The sequence below is a fragment of the Astatotilapia calliptera genome, chromosome 3 (assembly GCF_964374335.1).
Source record: "Astatotilapia calliptera chromosome 3, fAstCal68.1, whole genome shotgun sequence".
Taxonomy (NCBI): domain Eukaryota; kingdom Metazoa; phylum Chordata; class Actinopteri; order Cichliformes; family Cichlidae; genus Astatotilapia; species Astatotilapia calliptera.
In genome coordinates, this window is record NC_137424.1 from 64,148,299 (window position 1) to 64,165,184 (window position 16,886).

The following is a 16,886-nucleotide window of genomic DNA, read 5'->3' on the forward strand; positions in this document are numbered from 1 at the left end:
AGAGTTGAGACTGCTGCTCACGGACCAATGGATTTAAACATCAGAGTAAAAGCCAGAGCTGGTTGACATAAATATGATGCCATATGAACTGGTAAAAAAGGACTCTGGAGAAAAAGATAAAATAATAAATAATCATAAGAGATATTTTCTGTGATCAAGAAGTTCTTTAAGAGTAAAGATGGACGTTACCATTAAACCGAGCTGGGCTTGCCTGTTTCTGCCTCATCTCCTAATTTTCACCTAGAATGACTTCTGACTTTCTGCAAGACAGACTGCAAATCTTGACATTTACAGTCTGATCTTTTTTCTTTTTTTTTTCTTCTTTTTTTTTTCCCCCCCGCCATTGATTTTCACTGCAACTGCTGGAAAACACTGAGTGGCAGATTGAGTCAGCCTACGTCTAGTTGATTTTCTCCAGGAAGGAGAATGTAGTTATGGTTTAGTATGGTTTGTCTATTTTTCTTTTTTTTCTTGATGAAAGTTAAACAGTGCAAGAACAAGCTGTTTTTGTTTTTGTCTTTTTTAGGCTGAGCCATGTCATTGTTTTACTTATCAAAGTTTGAGAATATTTCTATTTTTAAGTTTTGACGAGGTGGAAAAGCAGTTTTTGAGTTTGCAAAATTATGCTTATATGTGTGGTCTCAGAATCTCATCTCTCCTTTTTGCAGATGATGTGGTTATCTTGACATCATCGGGTGATGTGTTTCAGCTTGCATTGGAGCGGTGGGAATGAAAATCAGCACCTCCAAATCTGAGGCCATCGTCCTCAGCCAAAAAAGGGTGCAGTGCCCACGCCGGGTCAGGGACAAGTTCCTGCCCCAAGTGGAGTTTAAGTATCTTGGCGTCTTGTTCATGAGTGATGGGAGAAGGGAGCTGGAGATCGACAGACGGATTGGTGCTGTGGCTGCAGTGATGCAGTCGCTGTACAGGTCTGTCGTGGTGAGAAAGAGAGCTGAGTGTAAAAGCTCTCAATTTACCGGTTGATCTACGTCCCTACTCTCACCTATGGTCACGAGCTGTGGCTAGTGACTGAAAGAACAAGCAGGAAAAAATGAGCTTCCTTCCTGTTTGTTTTTTTTCAGTGTTTTATTTGTTCCTGGGTAAATCGGTTTGGCTGAAACGGCTGAGTTTATTAAACTCCACCAAGACGGCGGGGATGCAAACCTGAAGGCTAGACCGTCCAATGTTACAACCTTGCACTTCTGGTCTTCTCAGTCTTCAAGACCCGGCCCACATATACCACAAAGGCCGGGTCCTCCAAAGGATGCAGCCCCTGAATTGAGACACAGTTTATATTTCTCAGCCTGGGAACACCTTGGTGTTTCCCCAGAAAGGCTGGAGGAGGTGGATGGGGAGAGGGAGGTCTGAGAATCTCTGCTTAGGGTGCTGCTCCCGCAACCCAGCTACGGATAGGCGAAAGAAGATGGCTGGATGGATGGATGCTTTTCCAAAATGTTGCCTAATTCTTGAAAGTGTGATGAGATTTTCCCCACTCTTTTATACTGTAAAACAAATCTCACTTCAAAAAGATGTCCTTAGTTTGTTAAAGTGCATTCACTAATGCGTGGGCATGAATGTTATCCTGAACAAAATTACTGTCAGATTTGTGAAACGTGTACCGGCAATTTTTGTTTTTACCAACATGAATCAGAATCATTCTTAATAAATGAGCTTGTGCTTGTACTGCCACACTCCCATTTCCCTATATAAGGAAACTCGTTTACCTTGATGCAGAGTAGAGAAACCAGTGATGATGGTGAAAAAGTATTCAGTTTCTGGGCACGTGGGGAAAAAAACACAAGAGCGACAAAACGCAGTGAAACAATAGTGCCAAATGAGGAAACCAGAAGCTTTCCAGTGGTTGAAAAACAAAAATTGTGCGCTCAGGCTGAAGTGACAAGGGTGATGAATATTGTTTCCCCTGAGACACTCACTATGGCACAAGTATAAGATATGAAGGTAGCACTTTATAATAATGCCACACTATTAAGCTTTATTAAGATACTAGCAAGTGCCTAATTCATCATTTATATATGATTACTTCACCTTATTATGCCATTTATAGATACAGATATAGTATTATGGTTATTTCTAGCAGTGATCTAGTGGCAGTGATAGATGCACATGGTGTAACAGTAACAGACAGTATGTCATGTTATAAATGCAGAAATGTTTATGTAAATCGTTAAAGGTGTTTTGCAAGATTAAAACCAAAAATAAAAGAGTAGCAGATGAAAAGATGACAGAAATTATACTGATAGCAAAAATAACAGCGACAATAAATATAATAAATATAATGCAGGGCTGTAGTCTAACTTATTGCCGTGGGCGTACCGGTACGCCTAACTTTTTAAAGTTAGGCGTACCGGCCCAAAAGTTAGGCGTACACAAATTATATAATAATTTATATAATATGTGTTTTTCTGGATACACTGTGCTTTTTCAGCATTCAAAGATTGATGACACCGTGTCAGCCCTCTGGCTATGAATTTCAGAAGGATCAGGCCTTAACTTAACAGAAAAGTTAGCAATAGTTCTTTTCCTATTACAGCTTCTGTCGTGCCTAGGCTGCTCATAGGGCTGGGTATCATCACTGATTTCTATAATCCATTCAATTCCGGTTTTCAAAGTCCCGATTCGATTCAACTTAGCCTCAGACAGTCAGAAATATTATAATTCTGATCATTTATCAGTACTGACTTCATCAGAATTGTGAACATCACAGCAGATGCCTTTGTGTGAAAGTAACTGAGAATAAAACAAAAAAACATGAAGGAGATTTTCCTGGTCTGGCTTTTTATAGCAGATAACCTTAAAAATATTCTACAATGTTCTGCATATAAAGTTTAAATTTCTTCAGTATTGAACAACAGAAAAAATAGGCTTTCTTGTCCGAGGTCATTTAAGTGAAAAAAGAGAAAAAGAAAAGAAAAAGACAGCAGCCACAGCGCTGTAAACAACGGTAGACTGGTGGGTAATAAGCGAATGAATAATACAGAAAACAGAGATTGGAGACGGGAAACTGTTCTTGAAGTACAGAGAGAGAGAGAGAGAGAGCTAGCTGTGCATGAAGTGTGATTTTAATAGTCGTGGAAGCAAAACAGCAAAATTCATGGCGACATTGATCAAATGTGAAGCGCAGTTTGCTACTTCTTTTGCTGCTGGCTCGGTGAATTTTGGTTGGAGAGAGACAAAACCTGCAGCGCAATAAGACGTAATCACAGCGCGGACTGGACGCATCAGGATCGCTAAGCTCCAACAGCGTGTCCGTCTACGGGCCGTCGGGTGAGAAAGCCGAGAAAGACAAAGTTGATTCTGATGCGTCCGGTCTGTGTTACGTCTTTGCGTGGAATCCGTGTACCTGCTCTCATTTGCTGTTTGGTTGTTGTTGAAATGGTTTTGTGAGCTCTAATCTGAGAATCTGGCGTTTCTGGCAAAACGCAGTTATATTTAAAAGTCGATTCAGGATTTAATGAATTGATATCGCTTTATTCAAGATACTCACCTGCACTTTCAACTGGACCATGGCCAATCAGAGAGGTTCCGCCCCTTACTATCTCCGATTGGTTTAGTCCACGATAGGGGCATAATGTGTGTTTGTCGTTGACCACAGGGAAGGTTGCAGATTTGCAAATTAGATACGTAGAAACTTTCCAGAAGTCTCTCTTAAAATGTCTTCAGGCTGTAAATTAACCATTGGGCAAAGCTAGGTGTATTAGGTATTGCTTTTTTTTTTCTTTTTTTTTTTATTAATCAAAGCTACCAAAATTTTTCAAGTGTCATCACTTTGCTGTAACGTCTATATTTTTTTTTTTTTACAATATGATTTCAGTAATGTTACGCTCCTGCAAACTGCATTTGCTGATTAATTAGATATTAGTACCTCTTAACCAAAAATGAACTGACCATTGGTTTCAGTATGTATGATGAAAAGTCTTCAACCCTCAGCTCTAGAATATTTAAATCATGGGAGTACCGAAGCCTCCCCTTCATCCTAAATAGAAAGGCTCACAGAGTCGACTCAGCCCAGTTCAAGGAAGCTCTGAATACCCGGATATGTCTCCATAATCTGCTTAGCGACTGGAAATGTCAGAGGGCTGATGGCCGAACATGAATCGAGCTGAGTTGGCCATGAGGGGATCGCCTACGGAGAAAGAGAGTTTAATGTTGGGGATCAGTGAGGGAAACTCACCCTTTAGAAAACATAATAGCTTCAAAGGTCGAATCTGTGACAAACTCTTTTGATTCTGCTGCTGTGCTCTGCTGTTCCTGTTCTTTACTTAGTATTTAAACAGCCACATCACTCACCTGCAGGTTATCAGGCTTATTCAATCCAGCAGAAAGTATGCCAGTTACTTTTATTCTTGACTTAAGCCTGACTCGCTGTGTCGTCAATGACAACCTCATGAGGTCAAGGCAGCTGCAGGTTTTGAAAGCCAAAGAGTCCTTATACATTCATATTTCCATATTTTCCTCACTATAAGTTGCACTTAAAATCTTTTAATTTTCTCAAAAATCGACCGTGCGCCTTATAATCCTGTGCGCCTTATGTAAGAATTCTGGTTGTGCTTACTGACATCGATCTGATTTTATGGGGTACATGACGCTCAAATCTGTAAAAGATGTTTTAGTACGACTTTGATAAGCTACAAACGGCTTGATGGATTATCGGAGCATTACGGCTGCTGTAATCAGGAGCCTCGCGGAGTAATCTGGGTCCTAAACCCCGCCCTCTTCAGGTCCCAAAGTCAAACGAACACTACGGCATCACTGAGAGTTAAACTGTCTAAAGTCTTTCATCTTTGATAAAATGATCAGTGTTGCTGCTCTACCAGGTGTAACAATTAGGTTGAGCATCCAGGCATCCATGAAAACAGAATTTATTAAATTTAACGGAGTTAGAAGTTAGCAGGAAGTTAGCTCGCTAGTTTCCACCTAAACATGATATATCATGATCTGACTGAGAGATTTCTAAAAAAATTTGAACTTAGCGCTCTGCTATCACTTCCAACATAAATGAAGACAGAAAACTAAACAGCAGTGTAGGGTTACTGAAGTTGGGCTAGCTATATAATGATGTGTTAAGTCAGACCTTCCCAAAGAGTGGGGCCCGCCCCCTAGGGGGGGGGGGGGGCGCAGAGCCATTGCAGAGGGGGCGCGGCATGAAAAGGAGAAAAAAACAGAAAAAAACAACAACCCTTGGACACTGCTAGCATGGGGCGCCCACAGAAACGCAAAGCAGGAGATGAAGCATCGCTGAATATTTTTCCAAACCAACTTCATTCTAAGCCAAAGACTAGAAAATATGGTGAAGCATATCTGCCCTTTGGTTTCACCTGCACAAGTGCCAAGGTAGGTCTCCCCTGCATAGTTGGTCTTTCCTTCGTCGGGAGCACACGCTGGGCTCTCCAAATCACGGACAAACAGTATCCCACATTCTTGATTTTTAGTTCACCAACACTTGTTGCAATGACTAACTACTCCTGACATTTTGGAGATGTTTGCTCTTTATACAGTAACGTTACAGTGGGATACAAATAATATCAGGCTGATCCTGCCATGATTTGTTCCCCCTGTCTAAATCACGGACAAACAGTATGTCACAGCTGTTTGTTTTTAAACCCATTTTGCACACAAAGGCATTTTTTGTTAATTTATTGATAGCAATGTTGAATATTATTACACAGGGAAAAAACAACTACATGTAAAATAATCGCACCGTGACGCCTCTGCCTTTCTAAATAGAGGGACAGTAACTGCATGTTAATATGTAAGCCTGTAAAACCTGAGGATAGTCAGATTAACAGTATTTCGTCTCTATCTGCAATTCCTTTCATGTAAGCAATAACGCGGTGCACAGCTGACGTGAAAAAGGCACATACCTTTGACGTTGTGTGACGAACTCCGTATTCTTCGTCCACACGAAAACACAAAAAAGGAGTTTTAAAAAATCTCCATTTTCGGTGATTCGAAACGCCGTTTACGTGTGGACAAACCAGCTGCGTTTTCAAAAATACCCGTGTAGGTGCAGACGTAGCATAAAAGAGTTAGTAGTTTATTTTCTTACTACCTGTAATTTATTGCAGGTTACTTGTATTTGCTTAATTGTTTACTAAATGTTTGAGGTGTGAAATAAACCGCAATTGAGCAAAATATGGGTGTGTGTGGTTGGAGGATGTGTTAGTGCGTGTGTGCGCGCGAGGAAGGGGCACGAGCATTTTTCTGTAAAACAAAGGGGGGCTCAGCGAAAAAAGTTTGGGAACCACTGTGTTAAGTGATCGTAAGTGACACAGCTATGTTAGCATAACATTAGCACAGTGAAGCTGGAGGATGAACGCCAACTTTTTTCTACTCGATAAAAGTCAACTTGAATGTCCCCGGTAGTTGTGGACAAATGCAATCGCATGACAGGATGTTGTAACTGGACCAAACTTCAGTCAGGAGAACAACTGAGATAATTCATCCACAATACGAGGTTAGTCATTAATATACTGCAACAATATTGAAATAGAGCAGCTGCCAGAGAATTCAACATTAATGAATCAATGGTACAGAAGCGGAGGAATTAAGAATGAGTTGAGTAAAGTTTGGCTTATCTGACTGTTTGGTTTCGCTTAGTGCGCCTTATGTATGAAAACAGACCCACTCATCGACAGTGTGCCTTATAATCCAGTGCGCCTTATGGTCCGAAAAGTATGGTATATTACAGGCCATAACATATAAAGTTGCCTTGTTGCCTCGGGACATACCCAGGCTTATTAGTTGTGGCTTTATATTTGAGAACGTTTCTTCACATTTCTTTGTATCCAACGTTTAAAACTGTGGATATGACACAAATTACCTCAGTTAAAAAAAATAATTAAATAATAAAATGTAACTTTGTAAGGAGGAGTTTGCATGTTCTCCCCGTGTTTGCGTGGGTTCCCTCCGGGTACTCCGGCTTCCTCCCACCGTCCAAAGACATGCAGCTTGTGGGGATAGGTTAATTGGATAATCCAAATTGCCACTAGGTGTGAATGTGAGTGTGAATGGTTGTCTGTCCCTGTGTGTTGGCCCTGCAACAGACTGGCGACCTGTCCAGGGTGTACCCCGCCTCTCGCCCCATGACAGCTGGGATAGGCTCCAGCGCCCCCCGCGACCCTGAAAAGGATAAGCGGAAGCGAATGGATGGATGGATGGAACTTTGTAAAGAATGTATTCACTTTACAAAACTGTGCTTGATGTCCAAACAGACAATTTCTTCACTTTGTAAAATGTCTCATTGTAAAAAAAAAAAAAAAAGCACCGACATTCATATTTTGAGAGAAAAAAAAAAGATAACAAATTTAAAAAATGGCATATCTTGTACAATACATTTCCTTTGTAAAACTGTGCAATTTGTCTACGGTCCTCAATTTTTTTTAAGTCATGACTTAAAAAAAAGCAAAAAATTTCCACATCTTCAATTTACAAAAAGTCCACAAGGTGGAAAATATCTAGAAAAGAACTGTGTAAGAACTTTACATGCCAACATTTTTTTTTTTTGCTTCATTTATTTATTAATAAATTTAAACATTGGACAAGTTGAATTTGTTATAAAACACAAAACTCCATAATTGCTCCCAATAATTAAATACAAATTTTGTTTTCTTTTTTCTTTCTTTTCCCCCTTTTGAATGGATATTTTTGTTGTTTTTTAAAAAAAAAAAATACATGTAACAAATTGTTGAAGTTGATGGTACTGTACAGTGATTCCTATAGGGCTTTGGAGCGTGATGTCACGGGGGTGGGCGTGGAAAGGATTTTGGCCCGATCCGCAACTTTGGGGGTCTAGCGCAAGTGAAAAGGGAGCGAAGGCACACACAACAGCCATGGTTCGTATTTGCTGTGTGGTCGGCTGCAATGTTCGATCACACGACCGGCAAGAGAATAAGCTTAAAAAGGGTTTATCTTTTCATTCTTTCCCAACCTGGAAGCAACATGAGGCAGCTCGTGTATCGATGTTACCAAACGAAGGCGTCTAGCCTGGATAGCAGCTGTGAGACGAGCTGACGTGTAGTTCTCTTCCATCTCCAAATATCTGTTGGTGCTCCAGACATTTTCATTCCGGTAAGTTCTAAATATGTTCATATCACTCTTTATAGCCTATTAGTTTTATTTTCTATGCGCTCTGAGCTCATAGCAAATTAGAACAAACATCCTACTGAGTGATTTTGCAGAACTACCTTCTATTTATAGAGTTGCTAATTATTTGGCATTATTGCAGCAAACCAGCCTATGAAATGGATGAAACCCATCATGACTGAGTTCCAGCGCTACACAAGGGACCTGCTTCAAACAAACCACCATGCCAATCATTACTTCTTCCATGTGAGGGTGAAGAGGTGACCCTCCTGGATAAGATGGTGAAGGTTTGCTGCGTTTTGTTGAACAGTGTGATAATAAAACCAGGGAAGAATGAAACCTGCTCCTGTTAAATATTCTTAAGTCTTGTGCTGTTAAAATTGCTGTATTTTTTTCAAAAGATACAGTAAATAAAGTAATGTTAGTCGTGGGTGATGTCAGGTAAACGCTCATGATTTGGTGTAAACATTTTGTCATTTGTAAACTATAAATGACATTGATTCTACATTGTAACAGATGTGCTGTTCTATAAGGTGGTTTTAATAAAAAAAAGAGGCAAAAATTAGTTTGTTTCTTTATTCAACTTTTGAACAGTGGTACTCAGTCAGTATATATTCAGTAAATGCAAATTATTTACACGGCAGTGCACTACAGGCATAAATCTAGACCCCTAGATAAAACATTATGGGTCATTCCCACAACCCACAGCTTTACTGTGTTCCAGCAAAGTATCCAATAGCAGTGACAACTCCTCCAAAGTAGCCGGTGGGATTTTTCTGTTTTGAGGACGGCTCCTTTTACCTGTCACTACAGATGGTCTGTTTATGTTTTGATTGAGAGCCTTTTTTTGGGCAGCTGAAGAGGAGAAGTCTCTTATAGCCAACCTCTGGCTGTATCTTGGTCATATTACCCAGCAAAACCCAGTATGCAGGTTCATCTGTAACAGTCCTTGTGCCACAGATCAACACTGTTGCTTCTACATTAAACAGAAGAGCAGCGACATGGCTGCAGGTCTCTGTAACTCCGGCCATACAGGTGCAGTGGGCAGCTTCAACCTTCCCTGTGATGCTCACAGTGACCCATGGCTGCAATGCTGCAATTCATTCTTTAAGAGTGCAAGACCTGAAACACACACAGACAAAGTTCATTTAAAGACAAGAACGATGAGCCAAGGCCGACATAAATGTGTTTAATCTACTTTATCATAAATGTAACAAAGTGTTTAGAAAGTTAGCACATACATGTAATTTTTCATTTCTTTATGTGTCCATCTATAGAACGCTGCATGCTATAGTGTAAATCTGCCTGTTCTCTGTCAGAAACCTGCCTGCAGAAAATGAACCTAAAGTATGTAATGCAAGGATGTCATCACTTTAGAGATGGAGAAAGCGTAAAGTGACAATTATGAATCACTTAATATGATAAGGAGATTCTGCAGGTCATTAATCAATGTATAAAATTAAAATAAAATGTATTTTTAGTGATACAGGATACAAACATGGAAGCAAGATGTATAATTAGGATTATTTATAATAAATATGAATAAATTAGTGCAATTTCTTTAACCATAAATAATAACTAAATCTTTCAGGACAATGTCACATCAATGCACTGAACTCACTATGTTATCCACCTAACAGCCTCCACATGTTCTCACTGTAATTTCCCCTCATGAATGAATTTATGCTGCACTAATGTGAATGTTTGCAGGGAAATCAAACGCATTTCACTCGCAGTACTCGAGCTGACTTACCTTTGTTTGAATGACGACTTGTACGCGCTGACTCCACAGACAAGGTACGAAAATATGTCAGGCTACGTCAATAGCGGTTACTCCACAAACAAGATACAGTGGGGCAAAAAAGTATTTAGTCAGCCACCGATTGTGCAAGTTCCCCCACCTAAAATGATGACAGAGGTCAGTAACTTGCACCAGAGGTACACTTCAACTGTGAGAGACAGAATGTGAAAAAAAAATCCATGAATCCACATGGTAGGATTTGTAAAGAATTTATTCGTAAATCAGGGTGGAAAATAAGTATTTGGTCAATAACAAAAATACAACTCAATACTTTGTAACATAACCTTTGTTGGCAATAACAGAGGTCAAACGTTTACTATAGGTCTTTACCAGGTTTGCACACACAGTAGCTGGTATTTTGGCCCATTCCTCCATGCAGATCTTCTCGAGAGCAGTGATGTTTTGGGGCTGTCGCCGAGCAACACGGACTTTCAACTCCCGCCACAGATTTTCTATGGGGTTGAGGTCTGGAGACTGGCTAGGCCACTCCAGGACTTTCAAATGCTTCTTACGGAGCCACTCCTTTGTTGCCCGGGCGGTGTGTTTTGGATCATTGTCATGTTGGAAGACCCAGCCTCGTTTCATCTTCAAAGTTCTCACTGATGGAAGGAGGTTTTGGCTCAAAATCTCACGATACATGGCCCCATTCATTCTGTCCTTAACACGGATCAGTCGTCCTGTCCCCTTGGCAGAAAAACAGCCCCATAGCATGATGTTTCCACCCCCATGCTTCACAGTAGGTATGGTGTTCTTGGGATGCAACTCAGTATTCTTCTTCCTCCAAACATGACGAGTTGAGTTAATACCAAAAGGTTCTACTTTGGTTTCATCTGACCACATGACATTCTCCCAATCCTCTGCTGTATCATCCATGTGCTCTCTGGCAAACTTCAGACGGGCCTGGACATGCACTGGCTTCAGCAGCGGAACACGTCTGGCACTGCGGGATTTGATTCCCTGCCGTTGTAGTGTGTTACTGATGGTGACCTTTGTTACTTTGGTCCCAGCTCTCTGCAGGTCATTCACCAGGTCCCCCCGTGTGGTTCTGGGATCTTTGCTCACCGTTCTCATGATCATTTTGACCCCACGGGATGAGATCTTGCGTGGAGCCCCAGATCGAGGGAGATTATCAGTGGTCTTGTATGTCTTCCATTTACTGATGCTTGCTCCCACAGTTGATTTTTTTCACACCAAGCTGCTTGCCTATTGTAGATTCACTCTTCCCAGTCTGGTGCAGGTCTACAATACTTTTCCTGGTGTCCTTCGAAAGCTCTTTGGTCTTGGCCATGGCGGAGTTTGGAGTCTGACTGTTTGAGGCTGTGGACAGGTGTCTTTTATACAGATGATGAGTTCAAACAGGTGCCATTCATACAGGTAACGAGTGGGGGACAGAAAAGCGTCTTACAGAAGACGTTACAGGTCTGTGAGAGCCAGAGATTTTCCTTGTTTGAGGTGACCAAATACTTATTTTCCACCCTGATTTACGAATAAATTCTTTACAAATCCTACCATGTGAATTCATGGATTTTTTTTTCACATTCTGTCTCTCACAGTTGAAGTGTACCTCTGGTGCAAATTACTGACCTCTGTCATCATTTTAAGTGGGGGAACTTGCACAATCGGTGGCTGACTAAATACTTTTTTGCCCCACTGTAGGTGAAGATATCGGGGTAGGACAGTGGCGGTAAGTCGTCTGGGTCTTTACTCCACGGCCGTATTTCATACGGGTCACATTTCCAATGCACGCGATTTTCTGCAAGTACCGCTGCTTCGCCTCTGGACGAAATCGGTCTCTATACGGTTCATTCTCTTTTGAGCTGCTTTTAAGCATCTTTCTTGTAGTCGTCGTTCCAACACAGTGTGTTTGTTTTGATTCGTAGACCCCGAAAATGGCGCTGCGCTCCCACAATGCATTGCGGCGTGACGTCAACTCCAAAGCCCTATATGTTAATTTTTAAAAAAAAGAAAGTTGTATACAACAGGCATCGATGGCAGATCTGTGAGTCTCTACACTGGTTTGCCACGAACAGCTGTCAGCAGCTGCTTTCTGTTTATTACTTGATGTGTACCTTTTTGTTTTTTGTTTTTCTCCTGTTTTGTGTTTTTGTTTTTTACAGTTTTCTGGCTGACACCCTAATCACCCATCATTTCATTCATACTACTACTCACATAATTCATTATCACATTGAAATAGATGTGAGGATATAAACAAATACAGTTTGTTTTCCTCCCTGTGCATTTTATCTTCAGCCTGCAGCTTCATTTGTGCCTGCATGATGATGTAAACTTTCATCCCATCAAACTCTGCCTCGTTCATTTATCTGCAGCTACACAATTTAATGTGTGTACTGTATGTCTGTGCCTTTGTGTTGTTTTTTTTTGGACATTAGAGACCATCTTATCTAAATGTACTGTATAATGAAATGAGCATGCCTAGGGTCGTGTTTGTGTGTGAGCCAGTACAAATAAAAATGCTAAATTAAATGGAGCCGCTTCTTGCTTCTACCACATAATGGATTTTTCGCACTCCTTACAACAGACGTGTATAAAAAGGAAAAACAGCACTGCAGGTGTCATGGTTCTGGGTCATTTTGACCCAGCATTTTGAGTTTCTTATGTTTTGGTTTACTTTTTGCATTATGGATTATTTTCTGATTGTCTGGTGCTTTGTGAATCATTATTATTATTATTATTATTATTATTATTATTATTATTATAAATCTATGTTTCAGGTATTCTTGGTGAGGGATTAGTTCTTAGGTTGTCTTGTGTTTAATATAGGTTTAGTTCAGTGTCAAGTCTGCATCTCTGTTTCTTGTTTCCTGTTTTATTGTGAAGGTTTGTCTCATGTCAGTGTGTCTCGCTTTGCTCCCCCTGTCTCGTTAGCCCTAATCTCTCAGAGTCCCAGCTGTGTCTCCCTCCTGTTTCCCATTCCTTGATGACTCCCTCATTGTATTTACGCCCCGTGTTTCTTTGTGTCAGTGTCGCGTTGTACCCCTCAGATCCTGCCTGTGTGTTTCCGTTTCTCAGCGTTCATTGTTCTGTTTGTTTTGTTCATTACCAGCAATAAAGCTGTGGTTTTTTGAGTTGAAATCCTGTCTCCACGAGTCCTGCATTTGGATCCTCAACTCCCCCTGCCCGCACACAGAGCCCTGACAGGAGGACTGAAAAAAATGAAATCTCAAATAACACAGGAAAATATTTAAATTCTATACAGCTTCAAGCTGAAAACAAACATAGATATTCACCTATCAGAAAGATTTTTCAAGTGCTCATGTTTACAATAGTTACAGTTTGTGATCTGCTTCTTTCATGTTTATTCTTTGACTTGTCAAGATGAAATTACAGTTAATATCTAAGAGGAAAGCTGATCATAGTTCAAAGAAGCAACATTTATTTATACAATGTCTTAGCAATCCAAGTTTTTCAAGGCTCTTTTTTTCTTGAATTTAATACCTTGTAATGTTCAAAACAAAAGGGTAAAAATAATAATAACAATAGTAATAATAGTATGTTTAACAGTAGTTGTAGTATGGATGAATAAATCCATCATTTATGGACATTTTTGTACTTTATATTAAAGGCTTTCGCTGATATGAGGTCCATGCATGTCACTAGATTTTGGTGTGTCCACTTTCACAAATCTGAGAAATTATTTCTTTTTCGTGTCCTTTTTTTCTGATGGCAAATCAAAGAGCGGAAGCAAAGGGAAATGGGTATTTCCAGGGCTATCTTCTTTTCTTTCTGACGGGATTGTAGAAAAACTATCAAACCTACTTAAATGAAACTCAATGGACAGATGAAGTATGGGCAAACCCATATGGAAAAGAAATAGTAAAAACCTATATGATTTACTCATGAAAGTGGCCACTTTCTCATTACTTTCATATATTGTTTTAGTAAGTATCCAAAACATACAAGTTTAATTATATAATTTTTCAAGGGACCTTATATCTGTTTTCACTCTTGTATGCTTTTCATACAAGTTTCACACAAGACAGATAAAAACTTTATAAGATTTATATATCTTGTCCATATGGGAAGAGGGAAGCCAGTAAAGTTTTATGCCTACACAGATCTTTTAACACTGCAGGTGATGGCATTGGCAGTGGATTGTGCTCTCAGGTTCTTGTTGGTCAAATAAAAAAGTAACATCTGAGATCATTTAGTAAACAAGGAACTGGTCAAGTGACAGTAAATGGCTCAAATCATCAAGACTGTTAATAAGTTAAGATACAGTGTTGACCTGCGGTATGTTTGCTTTATTATTGTTATTTCTAAAATTAAATTTCCTGTAATGTTAACCAAGTCTATTAGTTGGCTAACTCTAAATATTTAATATCCATGTAAATATTTGATTAGAATAAATACACACTTGTGAGTTACATATATAGTTATTTCAAGTTTATTTCAAGGGAAGTGCTCTGTAGTTTATGTATGTGAGTTTGCAGTTCCATCCATCCATCCCCACATCCTGCCGACCTCTTTCAGCCTATCACCAAGATGTTCCCAAGCCACCAGAAAGACGTAGCAATCCACCGTGTTGCATTTTTATGCTGCTATAGTAACAAAATGTAATTACCTGGCCTTTAAGACTGTTCACATGTGGTCCCCTATGGTGCTATTTTTGAAACATAAAGATTAGATAATGGTTTTCTCTCTCTCTACATTTCTCTGCTTGTGTTTCAGTATGTTTCTTTTAATCTCATCCTCCCTTTATCTGTTTGTCTCACTTTTACAGCAACCTTCGTCTTCTATGCCCTCCCTGTCAGCTTCTGTTGCACAACAAGCTGTCAAACTGCAGAGCCAGGAAAACAGAAAGAGGGAGGGAGGAAAACTGAAAGATAAGATGAAGGGAACAAATATGGAGATACACAGATAAAGGTGAGATTTTTAAAAAGGCTAGATCGAGAGTATTCTGGTGTAGCACAGTCCCTTCAGAGGCCATTATTTCCAGAAAAGATGTAAACTTTTTGTGTTTTCGCCCAAACACGCCTCTGTTTCTTTCACCTAGTCTTAAGTTGAATTCCCTAAAACAGTTTTTTAACACTAGCTTTAGCTTCTCAAAAACTAACAGGTCACGTTCTTGGTCTAAGGCTACAGGTGGGATTGGATTTTTGCCTGCCTTGAGTACCCAATGGAAAATCTTGCCAGCAGCACCTTGAATCACAGTTTGGCAAACATTTATATTTTATTTATCACCATCCACCCCATAAAAGGATCTGGGTCTTGGGCAACTCTCCACAAGTGGTTCGCAGAAATCCTACAATGTACAAAAGAACAACAAGCAATAGGGCTGTTCAATATAACGATATATATCGGATGACGATATAAAAACATCTGTTTCATTTTATGCTATCATTTGTTTCGTGGTGTCACAAAATAAACAGTTTACGGCAATATTTTTTCATCGTTTTGATGGTCACTGTAGTGGCTATATTAATTTCTTAAAGTTCTCTCTTTCGCTTATATTTAATATAACCACACTACGGATGGACAAGCGCCTATTTTTTATGCGTTGTGGTTAGCAACAATGACGGTAAAACCATCGCGTGTCCGCTTGTTTATTTTCCACATAAACCTTTCACAATAAAGCTCAAGATCCTGTTGAGACTTTTCAAAATAAACTGAATCATGTGTAAGAGAATGCAGAGTGTTTACAGATGAGAAGCAACAAAGCTGCCAGGTGCTAAAAAATAAACCTTAGACACAAACGTTAGAACAGGCTTTTCCCCACAGTACACCGTGTAATAAATACTTACAAAGAAAACGGCGGCTGTTACAATTTATGTCTAAAAATGTATCGTTTCATACAATGTTAAAACACTCGACTCCAGCTACATGACGCGCAGCTGGAAACACTTCACGCAGGTCGAGCTGCCCGAGATTCACAGAATTTACAGAAAATGTTACATTTTTGTGATTTATATCGTTATCGGGACGATAGATATCTTATATCGGGGATATGAGATACTGGTCATAGCGCACAGCCCTAACAAGCAACACACAATGCGATGCAACTGAAATAAATAATAATTGTGTTTTACAACACTGTAAAATATAAACAGTCAATTCCCAAAAGTCAAATGCTCATACAACAGTGTAATGTGTACTTAAGAGACTTGTACTTGTGAACGGTTAAATCTGGCCAATTCTTGGTTCCTCAGATTGTGGTCATTACTCTCACTAAGAGACACCAGAACTCTGGCACGAGTATAATCGAATTACTTGCAAATTTGTTTTTTGAAATTGTGTTTTTTAAAGAAACCCCCTAACAACTATTCTCAAGACACATTACTTCTGTGAGCTGTAGTCTGTGAACTCCAGTAAGCGGATGCAAATGTTAATTACTGTGTTGATTTTGTTTGCTTCCTGGAAACTAATTGAGGTAATCAAGTCTGCAGACACAACAGGTCACTTCAGCTTCCCCTTTGTTTGCAGCACTAGTGTTCATTCAAACACAGCTAATTCTCCACTGGCCCTCCACGGTGACACCTGATGTGTTTGCCAGGTGACCTGTGATGACTTTCATTGGACAAAGTGAATTTGGTTGGAAGTGACATGTGTAAAAGATGAGCTGTGGTACATAGTTGGGTACACAAAAACAAAATGAGAAAAAGGAAAGGATGGAGGGTGAAGATAAATGATGAATGGATGAAAAAAAAATAGACAAGGCGTGACAGCTGCTCTCGCTCATCTCTGTAAACCCCATCAATGATGCAACAATTATCCACAGGCACATAATCCCATCCTTTAATACGGCTAAGCGTCATGGCCACTCATGCACACAAACAATTTCACTGATGTGAATATTCAGTGAATCTTAATGGTGCTGAAGTGTAAACAGTTACAACAGCCACACAGGACATACCATAGGAGAGCAGCTGATACACCTGGAAGCTGTCCTTATTATGTCTAAACACAATCACTAAAATGGTGTATGGTCCCATGCCACTAAATTGCCTTTTGTACAAATGCTTAG